General features: G+C 38.2%; 1 protein-coding gene across 1 annotated transcript in view; it reads right to left on the bottom strand.

Moving 5' to 3' along the window:
* Positions 1–18,484, bottom strand: part of znf469 (zinc finger protein 469) — a 211,529-nt gene that overhangs the window by 76,000 nt on the left and 117,045 nt on the right. Inside the window, exon 3 of the mRNA XM_087797242.1 lies at positions 15,618–15,667. The gene's annotated coding sequence lies outside the window, so the exon portion shown is untranslated. The remainder of the gene's footprint in view (positions 1–15,617; positions 15,668–18,484) is intronic.

The following is an 18,484-nucleotide window of genomic DNA, read 5'->3' as shown; positions in this document are numbered from 1 at the left end:
CCTTTTAAAGTTTATATTTTATTGAGTATTGTTTTGATTGCTTAAGCGCTTTGTGACCCTGGTCTGGAAAAGCGCTCTATAAATACAAATAACTTAATTAATTGCTTCAATCTTTGTGTTGTTAACTGCTGAATCTAAATGTGCTGCTAAATGTGGGAAGAATTAAAGTGTATCAAATCTAAATAAAATGTCTTAAGTACAAACTTTTTTTTGGACACAGTCCATTCATGAATTCCAATAGTTTAATCTAAATGAAGGGTTTAATTAAATAAGATAAAAATACATCTACGTCAAAATAATTGATTTCAATTCCAGTAAGAGATTCACTTCCATAGAAGAAAAAAGGGAAATCTGATAAGACATTTGGAATGAGATCAACATCTTCCACTGTGTGTCTGACACCAGACATGTTCATAAAGGCTATAATAGACAATGCTGGTGCTTTAGTTCCATACGTTTATAGATCATGCTCGACAATTACACGGATAATTACAGCATCAGTCCAGAGGGGATGAATTCCAAACTGATTAACCAAACTGAAAAGCATCGGAGGGTGAAGAGGGCACGGTGAGCTACAGCTGTGAAGATGGAAAAAAAACTGTATGTATTCATGAGTGAGTTTGAGGCAACACCTGCTCCAACACTCCCTGCAGGAGAAATGCATACGAGTTGATGCAGGCACTGTCGATGTATGTTCGCTCAGTGGAGCAGCAAACATTCATGTCTGCCGAGCTCCACTGAATCATGATTTAGTTTCTTTAACGCCCATTTATGACATGGAAGTCGAGTTAAAACAATGCAATTCTCCATCAATACATCTTGAAACAGCGTTTTAATCACACTTTTCAGCATAACCTCAGCATTGCAACGAGAGATTGTCACGTTTAAAGCATAACAAAAAAAAAACGGATTGACAGACGTTTTCGCAGCGTGGAAGCAAAGAATGTGGCAGGAAAATGACTAGTGAAAGGGACCGAAGGGTGGAGTGAAGAGGCGAAGAAATGTGGTGAGCAAGTGTCTTCGGAGGAGGATCCCATCGGCCCACCCTGGGTCTGACCGCCACATGAAAGCCTGCTCCAGTTTGCTTTCATTATTTGTCCAGGCCCCAAGAAAAAGGAATTAGTGGGAAAAGTTCTTGTAGATAATTCAGGGGGAAAGTTAAAACTCACATCCAGCGATAGTGTGTGGGTGGATTTAAACGACCAGCTACTTCTGACAGATTAGTCAAGGTTGTTATTTTATTTAAGTGCCAAAAGGTGACTAGTTATAATACATGGAGATGGAAAAGAATAACCGCAGCTACATTAGCCATTTTCAAACTATTTCAGCTATAAATATCAATCACGCTTTTGCTAAATAATCCTTCAGTATCCCATTTTCAAGAACTGTAAATTGATCCAGTCTTATTATGTTTTACTGTGAACTGAGTGGTATTTTCCCGGAGCAGATAAATACATCGTTGCCACCATGAAACAGACAAGACAGAATCCAATTAAGCCATAATCGTAAAACGTATTATTAGTGAATCCTTTTCTTGCAATAAAAAACTACACAAATAATAATAATTTCGATATAATATTAGAAGTAACAGGTGTGTTGTATAATTGGAAATATTTGTGTGTTACGGGGTGGAAAAATTGTATAGTTAGCGATGTTGTCAACTTAGCTTACGATATGATATGTTGTGACATATTGTGATACTGTAGGAAAATCTATATATTTCTTTTAAATAATTGAATCGTACAAAAACTATAATAGCATACTCATCATGCAAAGTTAATACAAGATTAACATCGTAACGTCAACAACACTTTTTCTGGCTTTTACAACAAAGAAATGAGCAAATACTTTCTCTTGTCAAATGTGAAAATGCTTCTCAAAATATGAACAAAAAATGTGTAAGTGCGTTAACAGCATCAAACAACCTGGAGCAACATGTAATATCCAGTATCTGTCAGCGTTTTATTTTTAACTTGTTGTGGAGGAAGACAAGATGGTCCATTAGCCCAGATTTCATTTTCAGATCACACGGCTCTTATCAACGTCTCCACCATCTTGCTTTGTTTAAATGTCAAAATGTGTCCAAATTACAGCTTTAAAAAAGCTGCTGGCGCCTGGTGTGTCCTTTCTGTTTCACTCATTTCACCGCTTTTGTTGTTCATTTGGCACAGAGGAAATAACGAACGTTGCCAACTAGTGGCGGGAGGTTTAAACAAACACAAATGAATGAACGCCTTGAATATTTGAGTGTACAGTAAAATATCAACTAATTGTCTCTTATACAAATACTGTTGAAATATAAAACACATATTAACTTTGAATTTAAGTAAAATGTTGTTTCATTTTTTATTATTTTTTTAATTATTAAAATTATTAATTTAAATATTGAAACAGTACTAATGAATACTGATTTGGGGAGAAAAAAAACATGATATATCCACATTTTCTTACACCTCTAATTTCTTCACCTTAGCTCAGAGCTGAAAATAAAAAAGCCGTAGAAAATAAATTTTCGGAGATCTTAAATTTACAATGACATTTAAAAAATACGACTAGAAATGAACCATTTCCATGCACATGGACACGTATAGAACTCACCAATCCTGCAGACCTGAGCGAGAACACCTTTACAGGATAAGAAAACAGCCACTTAAATCCCAATTACGGCGATGCAATTATTTGCATGGAATTGAAAGAGACACATCCTCCTCATAACAAGAGCAAACACAGCCCTCATTATTCCAGTTAAGCCAGAGTGTTGACACTGGCCCAGTTAGACCGGGCTCAACTTTTGCTCCAATGCAAGGTGATGCTGTCTGGCATGGTGGTCCCAGACCCGGTCAAATATGAGCCAGCACGCATTCCTGATGTAGGCTAATTCTGAATGAATGATACGCACTCTCTCTCCTCTTCACAGTAGCTATATTTAGCATGTTTATTAAATTCTACCTGAAAACACACAAACCCTGGTTAGAAATTCCGGCAAATCTTGTCACGTGAAAATGTTTGTTTTTATACGTGAAAACTTTTTCACAATCACTATTTATGAAGCCAAAGTATAGTTTCCAACATGGTGGTTATATAAAATCCTCAAAATACCTTTGTATAAACCAAACTCCGAGACTTGGGAGTTTACTTAGGCATCTCAACCATTATTTGCACCCCACTGCTCGGTGAGAACGCGAGGATGGAGAAGATACAGTATAAGATCATACGACCTAAATATGGCTCTCGCAGCCCAGGCCACAGGGAGACAGAGAAGGGGACCACAGACCTCGGCAGTGTACAATTATCCAAAACAAGAGAGTCAAGCCAACCTCCGAGCACGGGGACTCACAACATGGAGACGAAAGCCAACACCATTCTTCAATGTCCTCTACCTCCAGGATAACATACACAGATCTGCACATATTTGCACACAGTTGGACGTAAAGCAGGCGCAGATGTACATATTTACATGCCTGGTAATCTGCTGCATTTTTTTGTGCGGCTGCCACGATGACACGACAAGCAAGGACTAGTTATCCCGGCTTTCTTTTTGGCAAGTTACTCGTTACTAATCTCTTCTAAATGATGCACTATAAATGCACACAGACTGGGCATACTTCTGCCAATACGACAAAGTAAATCAATGAAAGGATTACGCTGATTAAAAATGTTAAAATAACTATGCAATTTCGTTTGCGGGTCATTTGTGGCCTTTGTACAGTGACGGGTGGTTAGAGGATAAAAACACAATGTATTAAATAGCTTCAATCGTAATCCTAAAGGGCAGGTGAAGTGCTAAAAAAAACTTTGAATCAAAATTTTGGAATGATTCCACCCCAGGTTGGATTCATGTTTAAATTGCGAATCGTCTCTAATCGTTTTTAATAATTTATAAAATGCTGACTTTCACTTGTTCAAAGCTATGCTTGTTGGGTGAATTAGACAGATAGTGGAAGTTATGTCAAGGTATAAATATATATATATATGCAACCATAGCTGTGTGGTTTGGATTGTCCATATATTATTCTAGAGAAAATCAAAGCATGTTGGGAAAATGCCTCATAGGCGTGTGGTCGTGTACTGTTCAAACATAAATAATCCACAAAAATCTCTGTTTCTATGTTTCTAAAAACAAGAATATTATCTGGAGTATAGTATAGTCTCATGGCGCATGCAGTATTCTGTAGTATTAACATGAGATTATAGAAAAAAGGAAAATCGGTGTTTGTGCAGATTTTTGGTGCATTAAATCCCAATGAAACAATCTGAACCTATTTCTCCACAAAGTGTAAATTAAATTTTACATTTCGACCTTTGATTATTAGTGTTTATAAATGTTTTCAAGGTTAATTCTGATAACAAAGGAGAGCTCTGCCAAGGTCCCAAAAAATGTCTAACAACCAATGACAACACATGTTGTAACCATAAGGAAAGTTGACTAATTAACCAGCTCTTGGACTGAGTAGCTAATCCACTTATATTTGCTGTTGAGAGTCACACTAGAGTCTCACCACAGTTGGTTCACAGATTCATATATTCCTGGTTGCACATCTGAAGCTCCAAAAGAGCAATCGACCCTCACAATGCAACATATGCTACAGACAGTTGTTGGACTCAAAACACGAGTCTTGCTCCAACTCCATTCCTTCAGACATACGAGCCAACAGAAGAAAACTCTACACACACTCGTCGACATATTGGACCAAACACAAGTTATAGCCTTTTAGCCGCTTTATTAGCCGCCCGACGATATTAAGAGAGGATTATTCAGCCTCACTTGGAATAGAAACCACCGAATGCAACAAAGATGGAGAAAGGGCCTTCCAGGGTGAAGGGGCCCGTCAGAGGAGCGACTGATCAAAGAGCCGTCAGGGTGTTTGCTGCTCCAACTTACAAACATGTTACAGATGAGCAGCGGTGCCAGAGAAACATGTGGAATTATATAAGACTTGTCAGCTCGACACACACACCACTGCGGCGAGGATACACACCGAGATAGCAAGAACAGTAGAGAATATTGAACCTAAATTAATATTATTATGTTTTTAAAAAAGCAATACAAAGTGAAAGAGAAAATTTTCGGTATTGATACCATTAGTAAACTTTTTAAATAATCGGTAAATTTCGATATCAATGTATGCAAATGGATAGTTAAGCAAGTAAGGTAATATAGTAAGGACATTTTTTTTCTTTAACACAAAGTGTAAAAAAGATGAATTACGATATTCCAATTCATAAAAAAAAGGTGAATTTATGAAATATCTTCAGTTGAAAGGAAGGTTTGTTTATTAGTGTTCCTAACAAAATATGTGTACAGCTCATCATGTCCTTGCCTAAAATCCCACGTTGACACTTGTTATTTCAATAATCACCAAATTACAACAATAAACAAAAAAAAACAACCCTTTTGATCAAGATCAAGCCGATTCATTAGGTGCGTGAAAGAATACAAAGTTTCGCTCTTTGGCGTGAGCTGAAAGAAAACAGAAGAATGCGAGACAGATGCAAAGTCGGCACAGTTGAAATGAGATTACAACGTCAGATGGTATTTGAATTCTTTGCTTTTGGTTCTTGCTGACTTTTCACCATAATAAAGTTGTTCACGGGCAGAGACGATGATGATTTTAGCGTCTGGTTGCTAGAATTCTAATGAATACATCTGACTTACATGTTAGGTCTGAGGACTCGGTTTGACCAAGAACCGAGGCAGAAAAATAGGAGAAAAATGAAAGAAAAATCACTGGACATTTACAGTTTCCTGTGTCGCCGAATGACAGACGGTGACGTGTGGTGAAGAAATGTGTTTATACGCTGAATAACTTGGTAACAATGGAAAACAGTTTTCGTTGGCAGACGCATGTAAGCAGAAGTATTTGCTAAATGAGCTCAAGGAATGGCAAAGTCGGTCAATAGGTGTGTTATTTTAGTCCAGACTGAAGTATTATAATGACTCGGTTGATGACTTCCTGTTCTGGCTTCTCAGTCATTCAATATGAAGAGAGTTGTACTATTATATTCATCAATGAAGCCAGGTGAAAGTAATAACACATAAGTGCAATCCTGTATTACACATTCCGATTCCTGGATGACACAACAAGTTGTATAAAGTTTAAATAACAGTTTAAATGGAAGATACATATGAAAATAAAACATCACTCTAGTTCATATTGTGTAGAAATTATGTATTTGATGGAGAACTGAGTCACATTAGACCAAGAGAGTAAAGTTTGTTCGTAAAAGTTAAGCAAGCTTAAAGCAGCTCTTGGTAGTATTGGTACGTTAATATTTGTGTGCTAAAGTATTTTCATAAAACTTGTGATGACACTTAAAACTAGTTGAATGACTCATTTACCGTGACTTGAGGTGTTTTGTGTGATTTTTATTTTCACTGTAAAAGTTCTTGGGGATGATGTGAACATGCTACATATCGCGCTGGTTGTGGTGGTTAAAGTTATGTTATTAACAATGCCGTCATAACGCATATCATATTTCATGATCCACAATCTGATTCATCACCTCATCGATATCCATCCTTCATTCATCAATGGAAGTCTGGAAACAGAAAATTCGTTCAACTGCTGCAAACCGGGACATGGCAACGTTTGCTAGTGCTCATGGGAAATGTGGTCTCGCGTCGGGCTAAACACTACCACTGTAGTCCACTGGCGTCGCTCGACTTCAAATCGCCTAGAATCGGCTTAAGATGCTGCGACGTCTTTCAGCAGGACAGGATTTCCACTCATGCTCAGACGTTGGAATTTCCAACTCAGTGGAAGCTGGCAGATGGTTTTGATGTACTGCATATTCCATTGCAGACAAAGAGCTCTTGATTCAAAATATGGGTTTTTTAATTGATCCAGAAAAGGTAATGGTGGGTGCATTTTTTATTTCCTGATTGGTTATACAAGCTCTCATTTATAACTCTGATTTTTTTATGGAATCGATTGAACCACTGCATACTTTGGAAAGGCAGAACATAGAGTTGCCTTTAGATGAAACTTTAAACGTGGTTTATGCATTGAAACAAAATGTCTTATTATTATTACTATTTAAATCCAACCAAAAAGCAAATAACAAATTGATTTTAAAGTGTAATTAGTGATCAAGGCTCCACTTAAAATCATGAAGTCAATTTAAATAATACTACTATACTAATAATCATAATAATATTTCTTATCAGTTATATATTTTCATAACAACAACAAAAAACAACAATACAATTATTTACAATAATTATAATTATATTAATAAGTGCAACCATGTTTACTATCCTACCCTACCATCTTCACTTAAAAGTACTTAACCCTTGTGTTATCTCAGGGTCAAGGTCTGAAAACCAATGTTGTGGTAGCACTTTGACCCAGAGGCAACACAAGGGATACCACAAACACATTTGTGGTCGGGTGTTTTCGATAACACAAGGGTTAAAACCCCACAGGAAAAGCTAAAATGTGCAGTGAAAAGTAAATTACTCTCATGAGATTTCCCAAAATAACTCAAACTTTTCAAGTACTGCTTTACTTTAAAGCGCCTTTTGCCATTGGCCAAAAATGTCATGTGCAATATTCACAAGAATAAATATAACCTTTCTTGTCATTAAACAAGTTTCCAGAACAAAGGAATCATTTTCCAGTACAACCCGTCCAATTTATCCACTTATCCTACCAATAAAGCAAGCATTTGGTGGTCCAGAGATAAAAGCAGCTTAAGATTGATCCCAGGTTGAAACATGGGGTTCATGACCTCACTTATCCAGAGACACTTTGAAGATGATCGTGGAAATATACAGGATATTAATTGTCAAGAAAATCAGACAAGAACATGTGAAAACAAAATCTCTTCAAAATAGATTTTCATCGGTCTCTCTGTGTCAGGTGTAAAATGTATTCGATCAGATAAACCCCCACAAGATGGTGTCAAGTTGAAGCCAGACGACATGTTTCAAAAGCTGTCTGGCTCCATGAGTTCCCTGTTGTTCCCAATTATAACACCTGGTGCTCGATTGCCCACAGGTGACTGCAGGTGTGCTCGAGCGCACCATCCACAGACTCACAAACCCTCGTGGACAAAAAAAAAGGTATAGAGTTTAGATCCTGGTGTTTTGAGTTTGATGCTGGTAAAATAGCAAAACATCCACCAGGATGTCATGTCAGGCATGAATCAAACAACTGGTTGTAATACTCATACCAGGCCTGTATGTGGCGCCGGAATGACTTTTCTGTTCACGACTTTTCTCGATTTTCTCTGCCGTCTATGTTGTTTGCGCCATTTTTCTGTTACACATTATGAGTAGCTGAAGATTGTCTGTTCAATTTTTCTCATAACAACAGTTACACATCGACAACCTTATAGTAAACCATTACTATTACCGTGAAGTGAGAACTTTTGGGGTGAAAGACAGAGGGGCGTGGCTGTGAATTCTTCAGTTTCATGGGCCCTTGTTTATTGCGGGAAATGACGATCTTAAAAACCCTCAGCAATGAACGAAATCCACAAAATGCATTGCTGTCAGCTTCACAGAAGACAGGCGTGATTTGAGGAGCAGGAGACACGAGAGAATTTATGGTGTCAAACAACACTTTGGGGTTTTTCTTATTTGCTGCTACCAGTTTCCTGATGTAATCAGATCTGGCAGTTTCCACCATCTCATTATAAGAGGACATCAGATCCCTGAGGTGAAGTCTGTGTATCTCAAGATTAGTGGACTTCCAGAGACACTCTTCTTTTGACAAAGTCTCTTCAGACTTAGGAGATCTTCATTTGTCCAAGGGCACCGCTTTATTTTAATCTTAAGTTTTTAATCTTTTTTTAAGTTCGATTTAAGTTGTGTTGTTCTCTGTTATCTTGACCTTTTAAGTATATATTTTATTGAGTATTGTTTTGATTGTTTAAGCGCTTTGTGACCCTGGTCTGGAAAAGCGCTCTATAAATACAAATTACTTACTATACATACTATACAAATACATATAAACCTTTCCTAAACTGTCATTAACATTTCCAAAATTTAAACACTAAATATTAATAATTACTTAGCCAGTAAAATATTGAAAACGTTTTTAAAGTGCCTTATAAATAAAGTTGATTGATTGATTGAAATAAAGTTATAAAAACAACAGACGATAGCTTTGTCAGCCTAGAACACTACAACATATTACAGCTCCTCTGGTCATGCTGCTTCCCCACCCATGTCTGTCAAATTATTTTCTTACTTTTTTTATATACCCGAGTCTCTTGGAAAATCAAGACAAAGAATGTAGCATTTTGACCCCAATCATTATATAAAACACTATGGACAGGTTCTTACAGTTGGATTAAGACAAAGAACCATAGACGTAGAATATAAAATGGCCACAAATAAGCACAGAAAATGACTAAATCAGTCCAATGTAGTCGTACAAAATTTAAAAATCCATCCACTCGTGAACACAAATTTAAAACCTTTCAGTGCCAATGATTTAAAAGTCAGATTTGAATTGACGAAAAGTTTGTTTTTTTTGATCATGTTAACATTGATAAAGTTCATGAGGTGTAAGGTTTTCTAAACACGTTCACCATCTATGGATAGTCAAGTCTTTGCCAAGACTACTGCCCGCACGACACAAAGAAGAATGTCCAAGTAATGTCTTTTGTACGGGTAACAATATTCTTCTCTACTCCCTTTGAGAGGTTCTAAACTCAGCTGCCCTGTCGGATTGTTATATTACTCACTGTGGTCATTTTGCAGTTCGTAAAATCAAAGCTGCATAATGACTGTAATTTCCGAGGCATATAATTTACCTGTTTGGGTTTGTAGCTAAAGGTTAAACTTCAACTTCAACTTCGCAATATTTAACTCCTGTGCGACGTCAAGATGGAAGTGATGTCAACAACGTCGAGCATGACGGGGGTCGAGGCAGTGGGGTCATCGCCGGGGTACACCCAGTGTGGGCTGGACTCTCTTCAGCGGAAAAGCTATTGTGAACAAAAACCACCAAGGAGCTGGATTCATGTCCACTCTCTCGAGCTCTTCTTCTTAACTGCTGAGGACCATCAAATAATTGATGAGAGATTGATGGAAAAAACCTGCAGCAATTCAAGCCGATTTTCCTGTGTCTTTTGAACCTACACCTTTAGTGAACCTGCCAGTGTCAGCAGGATGTCAGACGTGTGTGATGTAAGACTGGATATTCTACTGAGAAGGAGCTTGCAAGTCAGATTCAGGATATTTCAATAGCAGCATTTTTGATTTTGTGAGCTCAGCTGCGGGAGAAAATGATGCTAAAATAACAACCAAACTTGCAGTTTTATTAGGAGATTATTTCATTTAAACAAGGGGAAAACAAGTGATGAGTTCTTATCTAAACTGAGCAAAAGATAGAAAAAGATTGTTTTTCCTCTGTGTGGAAAAGTAAATGATGGATTTAAGATGACGTGTTATCCGCTTGGATCTGGGTCAGTCCACACCCTTCCTCCTCGCAGTCTAATAAACCACTTTGCTGTCACTAACAAACCAAAGAGAGCCCGGGAGTGCATGTTGGGTCATGAAAGTGGGGCCGACCCCCCTCAGGTCTTCATGCCTGCTGACCGTGAGAGCCACGCTTGCCAGTCAATCACGCAGCGAACGCTCGCAAAAAATATGTTTCACTGCTGTCGAAGATCAAGCGTGTGGAGAGTGAAGCACAAACACACTTATGTTTATTTGTTTTGTAATTTGAGATGATTGTGTTTCCTCCACTGATTAGAAGATATCAAACCTCAGCTTGAGAGTGTAGCTTGACATGAAATCACTCTTTCGACAAAAAAAGCTTTCTTTTAGGGCTAAATACATATTTATTTTTTAATACTTGTCTTTTATCTTTGGTTGCCGAGCTACAGTACCTTGACCTGTTGCCTGACTAGAAATGCATGTTAGATTGTTTAGTTAACTAATTGTTTAACTGTTTATTTGTTTTATTTTATTTTTCATGTCAGAACAGTTTGTAGCAATGTCATACCTTGTTTCAACAAACACGGATACAATATGTGTATGAAATATCTACTTACAGATTTTTTTTTAAACTAACAAAAAAGTTTGTATAATTCCATCAATAGCTTGTAGATTCAATAACAGTATTTTTCCATTTCCTTACAAAAAATCATGCATCGTTTTCATTTTATTCATTTATTTATTTTTTACTTTATTTTATTTTGTCTTGTATCTTGTTTTTATTTGTGGCCTTCATCTTTTATGTTGACACGGAGACAATGAAGAAAACAAAGATTTAAATCAAAAGATTTTGAAAAATGAAAATGGCGCACATCTGTCGAAAAACTGTGACTGCAGCTGGTGACAATCTGGGACCTCAACAAAAAAAAATAAGAGTTTTCAGGTGTCGAAAATATGTTTTATTTTGGAAAAAAAGACTAAATATTCTTTGAAATTAGATGACTATTCAGGTTCAGTCCAACAATAATCTATATAAACTAGTAAAAATAACTAAAACCTGTGGAACCTTCTCGTTTCTGAGACACTGGCCAAGGGCTTTCGTTGATTAAGTATTTTTCATGCACTAAAATTTGTTTTTGTAGCCAATTTGGACACTTTATTTTTGCTTTTTTATTAATCTGAATATCAATCTGCGTATGTAACATTCAACTGATCACAGCAAGATTTTGAAGCCGCTGAACTTCTCTGTCATCGTGAAGACATTAGGATCTTAAATCCATCAAAACTCCCGACCAATAGTTTCACGACTGAACATCCTACACGTACATTTCCAGAACAACAGGACCACAGGTAAGAAAGAATCAGGACTGAAGACACAGAAGTGATTTAATTGATGTTCTGGAAAACCTCGGGCGACTGCGTCAAGACCACATCACACGGAGCAAACAAACAGTGTGACTTGGCTCCGCTCTCAGCAGTAAAACCTCACAGTGGACTTTTACGGCGGGCACCTAATAGCATGACTGAAATAATAAATCTGATAGATTTGGGGAGCCAACCGAAGGATCTCGCTTTTTACGAAGGACTTAGCCGCGGGGGAAAAGCGAAGGAGCCAGTCTGAAGTGTTCCTTCGACTTCTGACGTTCTCCGACCTCTTTTGTGGCTTTGAAACCTCATGTCGTTGGCCTGCAGTCACTCTCTATTTATGCAAGAAAATAAAGAAGAGAACGCTGCCCCTCCTAAATCTGTAAACTGCAATTAAGCTAAATTCCAAGTTTATTTCCAAATGGCGTTCCCTCTCCAGACCATGTGAGAGACTTGAGTCTAAAATTATCGCACTATTGGTCAGAAGGCCAAAAGGAAGGCAGAAGCAGGACCGTCTTCTCACAGGGATGATTAAAATCGTCACTGCAGAGCCGAGAGCATCCAACACAACACTCTGAGAACGTCACATGCCGACTGCACGTGTCCAGGATTGACAGCGAGCTCAGAATGTTTCGCAGATTTCTGCGAGCAACGATGCTCATACACAGTAAAGACAATAAAAGATAAAAAGACCAGATGAAGTGAAATGTAGAGACCTTTTGACATCTCATAAAAGTGAGTTATGCCTATCGTTTTATGTTCTCTAGGGTTCTACAGAGCCAAGCACTGATTCATTGCGATAGCTTAACTACAGGCCCTGAGTTGTATTTTAGCGATCCAAACCACCGGTCAGACGTCTGGTGACAAACAAAACTCTGCCCACGCGCCCCAGCACTTCTCTGCAGCGCCACCGTTCTCACCATTATGTGTTTACACGTCGGTGGAGTACGTGACAAGGCTGCAATAGGAAGTCGACAACCATGTCATTTTGGAGACGGTTGTCTTTTTCTCGGCGCGCAGTGGTCAGCAGTGAAAAACACCTCGCAGGGAGGGGCGGGAGCGTGAACCATGCATTATCTTCTATTGGCTGTGGTCTGAGACGGGAGTTTGCGCTGTAGTCACAAGTCCTGAAATGGAAAACAAAACCGTAAAAGCAGATCTGGAAAACGATCAATCCTCCAATATTGTGTTGGTGACAGGTGGAGGGATGGTTTCAAAAGCACTAGACGGATACAAGCCACAGTCAAAACATTTCCCAAACACTGACACCTTCCATAACTTAATAAGGAAGCTGTTTGAAGAAAAAGAACAAGATGGAATTTTTGACAAGTGAATCAGTTTGAGTCACTCCATTGACAGGAAGAAATCAGACTCGAGCCGTTAGAGAACCAGCTAGAGCAGGTGTCCAAAACTTCCGATGATATTCTGTAGCCCTCCATTTGATATCTTTATCTTTAATGAGTACGGGCTCATCCGTTTGAAATTATTAGATTAAATGCTTTCTGGATGTAATTGCTGCTTAAGCCCCGTAAAAAAAACCTTCGTTTTTCTATCCCGGAAGTCTTCACCTCCAAGGGACTCGTTGTATAAACAAAGCAGGCGTGATTACAGCTGGTTAGAGGAGGAGTGAAGCCATCTTGGAAAGGAAGACGTCAACATTTGAAACATGTGAGTTTGGTTTTCACAATAGTGGCCATTTAACGTAATTAAGCTTTTAAAAGCTTTAATTAAACTCTTATACTCGTAGTTTATGGTGATACTTTCACTATTGATCGTAGACTCTCATAAAGGAAGCAGATGATGCCGTATCAATCTCTAGAAGCTTGGAGCTGCTGTTTAGTCATAAAAAGTGGTTGGGATTTTGAGCGCCCCAAATGTACTCCAGCAAGATTAAGACCACAGGGGTGACTCAGAAGGAAAAAACAATGAGTGAACATCTAAAATAAGAGTCTGAAGTTGATGATTAAGTTACTACCATGGGAATAACGGGGCGAGCAGATGACTAAAGAGCTAAATCAATAGGACTAGCCTCATGTTTCTTCTCGTCTGGACTATTGTAACAGTTTGTTTTCATGTCTTAACAAGAAGGATCTGTCTCGTCTGCAGTTGATTCAGAACTCTGCAGCGAGAATTCTGACCCGCTCAAGTAGAAGAACTCACATTTCTCCGGTCCTTAAAACTCTTCACTGGCTTCCAGTTTCTTTCAGGATCAACTTTAAAATTCCTTACACCCCAGCTCGGGCTCTGAGGTCTGTGGATCAGAATCTACTTATGGTTCCACGCACACGTCTCAGGACCAGAGGAGAGAAATCTTTTCAGGCTGTTGCTCCTAAGCTTTGGAACAATCTTCCTCTCTCTTTGCACTTGATGGAGTCTACTGACTCCTTTAAGAAACATCTTAAGACGTTTCTATTTGTTCAGACTTTTCCTTGAATTTCTCGAACTCCTGTGTTGTTCTCAGTATTATCTTGATCTTTAAAGTATGTACTTTTTTGAGTATTGTTTTGATTGTTTAAGCGCTTTGTGACCCTGGTCTCGAAAAGCACTATATAAATAAATATTACTTACTTACTTACTTACTTACTAACTTGAGCAATGGAAACAATGAGCGAACCGTTTGCTAAGTCACTTTTAGGATTTTTTTGGTGGAAGACTTTATATGGTCTTTGTTGATAATGGACAAAAGAGGATGCTTCTAGATGTCTGACAAAAGAATAAAGAACAAATCAATCCAAGGCTGGGATGATCCCCTTTTCATTACAAGCTGTCAAAGTGGAAAAGGCTGAGACACCCAGGAAAGGTTATCGTTGTCTGAAGAAGAAAACCTTTCATTTCAAACTAAAGGGTTCAAACTTTCAATCTCCTGGATTTCTAAGTCTGTCAGCCCCCAGGTATTGACCTACTCTCCAGTAACCACAACAGCTGCTGGAGAGACTAAAGTTCCAAACACCTTGACACTCCTTCAGGTTGGTAATAAATTATTTTTTGGTTGCTGTCTTCAGAAATAAGAAGGGTGTGGAAACTGCTTGGAATTCCCCAGCAAAGAGTTCTGTTGTCAGGCTGATCAACAAGAGTCGGGATTGATGTCCAAACAATGTTGAATTGAAATAAAATAAAGACAATATTTTGATTTATATGTAAACACGATCGTTAGAATAGTTGAGAAACCAATGAATCTGTACAATAATATACCCTTCTAGGTTCTAACCTAGCTGTTTATATGGAACTCAATACTTAGTTAAACAACAAGACTTTCAAGAATCGGTCTGTCTGTCCTCAGGACCACCTCTGATACTAGCTACTGGGTCAAAGCAGTGGCGGAACTATTGAAATTTGCGAATTAAACACAAAAAATAACAGGTATCTTTTTTATTATATTGATTATTTTTAGGTTGTCCTTTGTCACAGGGACTAAAGAGAAGTTGAGCTTGTTTTGTTTAACCCTTAAAAAAACATGTTTTTGTTTAGGTTTACATGGCAAATTGTGCTGGTCAGTAAAAGGCAGTTTTATTTTAAATTTCCTCTGTATTTTGAAATGAAACTTGTTAATTTTTGCATAAATCAAACTATGCTATGTTGAGTCCCAATATGGATTATATAGGTTACATTTTTTTGTTTTCTTATGTTGTCCATTTACTTCTTCTTATAGAAACATATATATTTAGGCAAATATTTCATCAACTCACTCTGTCAAGCACTTAATACAGAGCCCTTGAGATGTTAACCAGCCAGAATGTTGTGGTGTTAGGACGAACAAAAGGAAGTCACAACACTTTGACAGTTAAACTCTGACATGATTCCATCTGTCAATAGTTTGGCACTTGACGAACCTGAGAGGATTAGCAAAAGGAGAACTTACGGCTCATGTCGTCACCTCCGGGAGACTCTGCCAGTGAAAGGCGTCGCAACCTAAAGCAAATAGAAACAAACATTGTAAAATACTCTTCATAAAAAGTCAACTTGAGCGTGTATTGGGGTATTTCTCGTGGCTATTTTCGGGATATTGACATCATTAAGTTTTGTGATGGTCTTTGATATTACAGCCATTTTCAATTGGATATTGTAAAACATTATAACCACTCGCCTGCAACTATAAAAGCCTGTGTTGTCCCTTTATTGGTTATTTTTATTTCTTCGCTATGTTGCCTTTTTTTTCTGGAACTGAGAGAGAAAGTAACCACAATTAGCATGTTTTTTATCGTTTGTTTTTATCCTCTGGAAATAATTGCACTTTTTTTTTTTTGTGGGACACACTTCTCCCACGTTTGTGCTTGAAGCCGGTTCAAAAATTGAGAAAAGTGCAACAAAATTGAAGGCTGTAAGCTTTTATTATTTAAATTAGAACGCAGAAGTGTTTGCGTGGTGGAGCTAAAAAATAAATCTAGTTTCTCTGAATCAAACGCTTCAATGTTCCGTCCATCAAAATATAATTACTCCCTAAGAAAATAATTAATAATCTCACAGAAAACATCATGAATCGACTTTCTAAATCGTCTTTTGTCAGCAGTTGAAAAGCTTTAAAACATCTCATTAGACTTTATTTTCTTCCTCAAACATCTGAAAGACAACAACTGTGACTAAGGGAATTGACCGAAACGGGATTGTGGATTTAAAGGCAAAACAAAAAAAAAAAATTCCAGCCCAGCACCGGACATCTGTGGAAGATGATCAAGGGGGCGAGTTGCCAGGATGTTTCTACTGCACTTCTTGTCCATCAGACAGATGGGGATTGATGGTATCCTGCAGGACAAAAGGGACTCAAGCGATGCATTTTTGATAAGCTGCTGGAAAACCACTGCCAACAAAAGAATGTTTCCTCATCAATATTTTATACTTTTTAACACCCAGTATTGTTTGCTGAAAGAAGAAAAGAAGCAAAGGACAACCCAGCAGTTCTGTGTTTGCTAATGCACGCCGGCCAGACAGACATGGTCGGTCCGACAGGAGTTCAAAGCTCAGTCGCACATGTGGCCTCAACGTGAGCATGAGAATAAAAGAGAAAGAACAAAGAGGTCTGCAGGACTGCAAGTCATATATTGTTGTGTGAGTCTGCAAACTTCATTGCTTATTTATCAAAAGCCATATGTGTGTTTCTGATTGTGTCTGCTGTGATAATATGACCCACATTCGATTGATGTGGCAGTACTGGAGCTTTTTTACATTTCATTTTAACATAATAATAAGAAAAACAATTCACTTCATCACGTGGCTAACACGTACCCACGGAAAAACATGAGCCGATGAGCGGTATAAACGTTCATCTTAAACTGATGTTGCAAAGGAAAGTTAGTAAAATGAATATCTAAAATAAAATGGGGATAGAGGGGCCGCTTCCAATCACAAGTGCAGAAATTGGAAGAAAACTCGCTTTGGCAAGAAAACTAATTAAAAGCGAAAATTAAAAACAATGGTTTTGATTTAAGCAATAGATCTGCCAGTAAATTGCTCCGTTATCTTTGTACTCAACATTCTTTGGTCTTGGTTGAGTCTTCGCAGAGACGGTCCCTGAATACTAGTAAATAAAGGAATGTAAAATCTCTGGTCCTTTATACTCAATTTACAACGTAAGAGGAGACGACCCGTTATCTGTCTTGGAGTGGAACCGTCGTTCCTCCACGGAAAAATGTATTGTATTTCCCGAGCCACAGCTTCCTAGTGCACACACAAGTATGAAACCAATTTCATTGCGATTTCTCAACAATATTTCCTCCAGTCATTGACTAATTTGGATGAGATAAAATCACCAGATGAAGGACAGCATCAAATCTAGAAGACATTTCAGCTGTAAAATTCTGTCTTATTTTTTTTATTAAAATCACATACTCGCTGTTGAGCAATCACACAATCAACGATATGAAAGGGACACTAATAAAAGCAAGAAACCACATAAAAGCTGAGCTTCAATGCCGGATTTTGATTTGAGACTGACAGTTGTAGTTCAAGTGCACAAAGAGAGGAAACAAGAAACAAGTGAAAAACTAGCATGAGATCTATTATACTGTCTTAGACGACAAAGGGTCCAAAAAAAAATGTACAGTCCACCTTCATATAGACACATGAAAGCGTTTTTTTGTTGAGATCTCCCGACATCTGCGCCACATATTGTATCAAATACAACAAGTTCCATATGGATCGCTCCGAATCATTTCATCTTCGCAGCGAGAGCTCCCACAATACAGTGTGGGCTGAAACCCAAAAAATGATCAAGAATAAACAAACAAAAGTAGGACTTAACAACAATGGTTGATGAGAGTGATTTCCCACTTGACTGGGGAGCGTCGCCTTCGTCCGCACAACCCCCTTAACCTTAACCTCATGTTTGGTGAGCACCCCGCCATGTTGAAGTGCGAAGACAAACATTCCTCAATGAATTCGTCGGGGTAAACCCTGCTGTGGTGGGCAGCGTCCTGAAGGCCAAATAGCGCTACAATAAATCCAAACAGTCAAAGTGAGGCCAAGGGACTCTGGAGGTCATGTTGAGCGCACAGAAGTGGAAGCCAGAGACACACAGAGAAAGAAAGCGAGTGTTATGCTGGTAACAATGAGCAGACTTTATCATTAACTCTGCAGAGAACTCTTGAACACTTTGTTTGAACAGCTTCGATTTCTGACCCAAGTCAGCCCACGGGAACGAAAATATTATTATTTTAGATGCGTGAGTTGACTTTTCCTCGGCCTCTCCTGATCATGTATATATAGTGTCACACTTTACTGTTGGAATATTTG

The sequence above is a fragment of the Callionymus lyra genome, chromosome 8 (genome assembly GCF_982586985.1).
Source record: "Callionymus lyra chromosome 8, fCalLyr1.hap1.1, whole genome shotgun sequence".
Taxonomy (NCBI): Eukaryota; Metazoa; Chordata; class Actinopteri; order Syngnathiformes; family Callionymidae; genus Callionymus; species Callionymus lyra.
The sequence above is the reverse complement of the archived record's forward strand: the minus strand, read 5'-3'. Positions and strand labels throughout refer to the sequence as shown.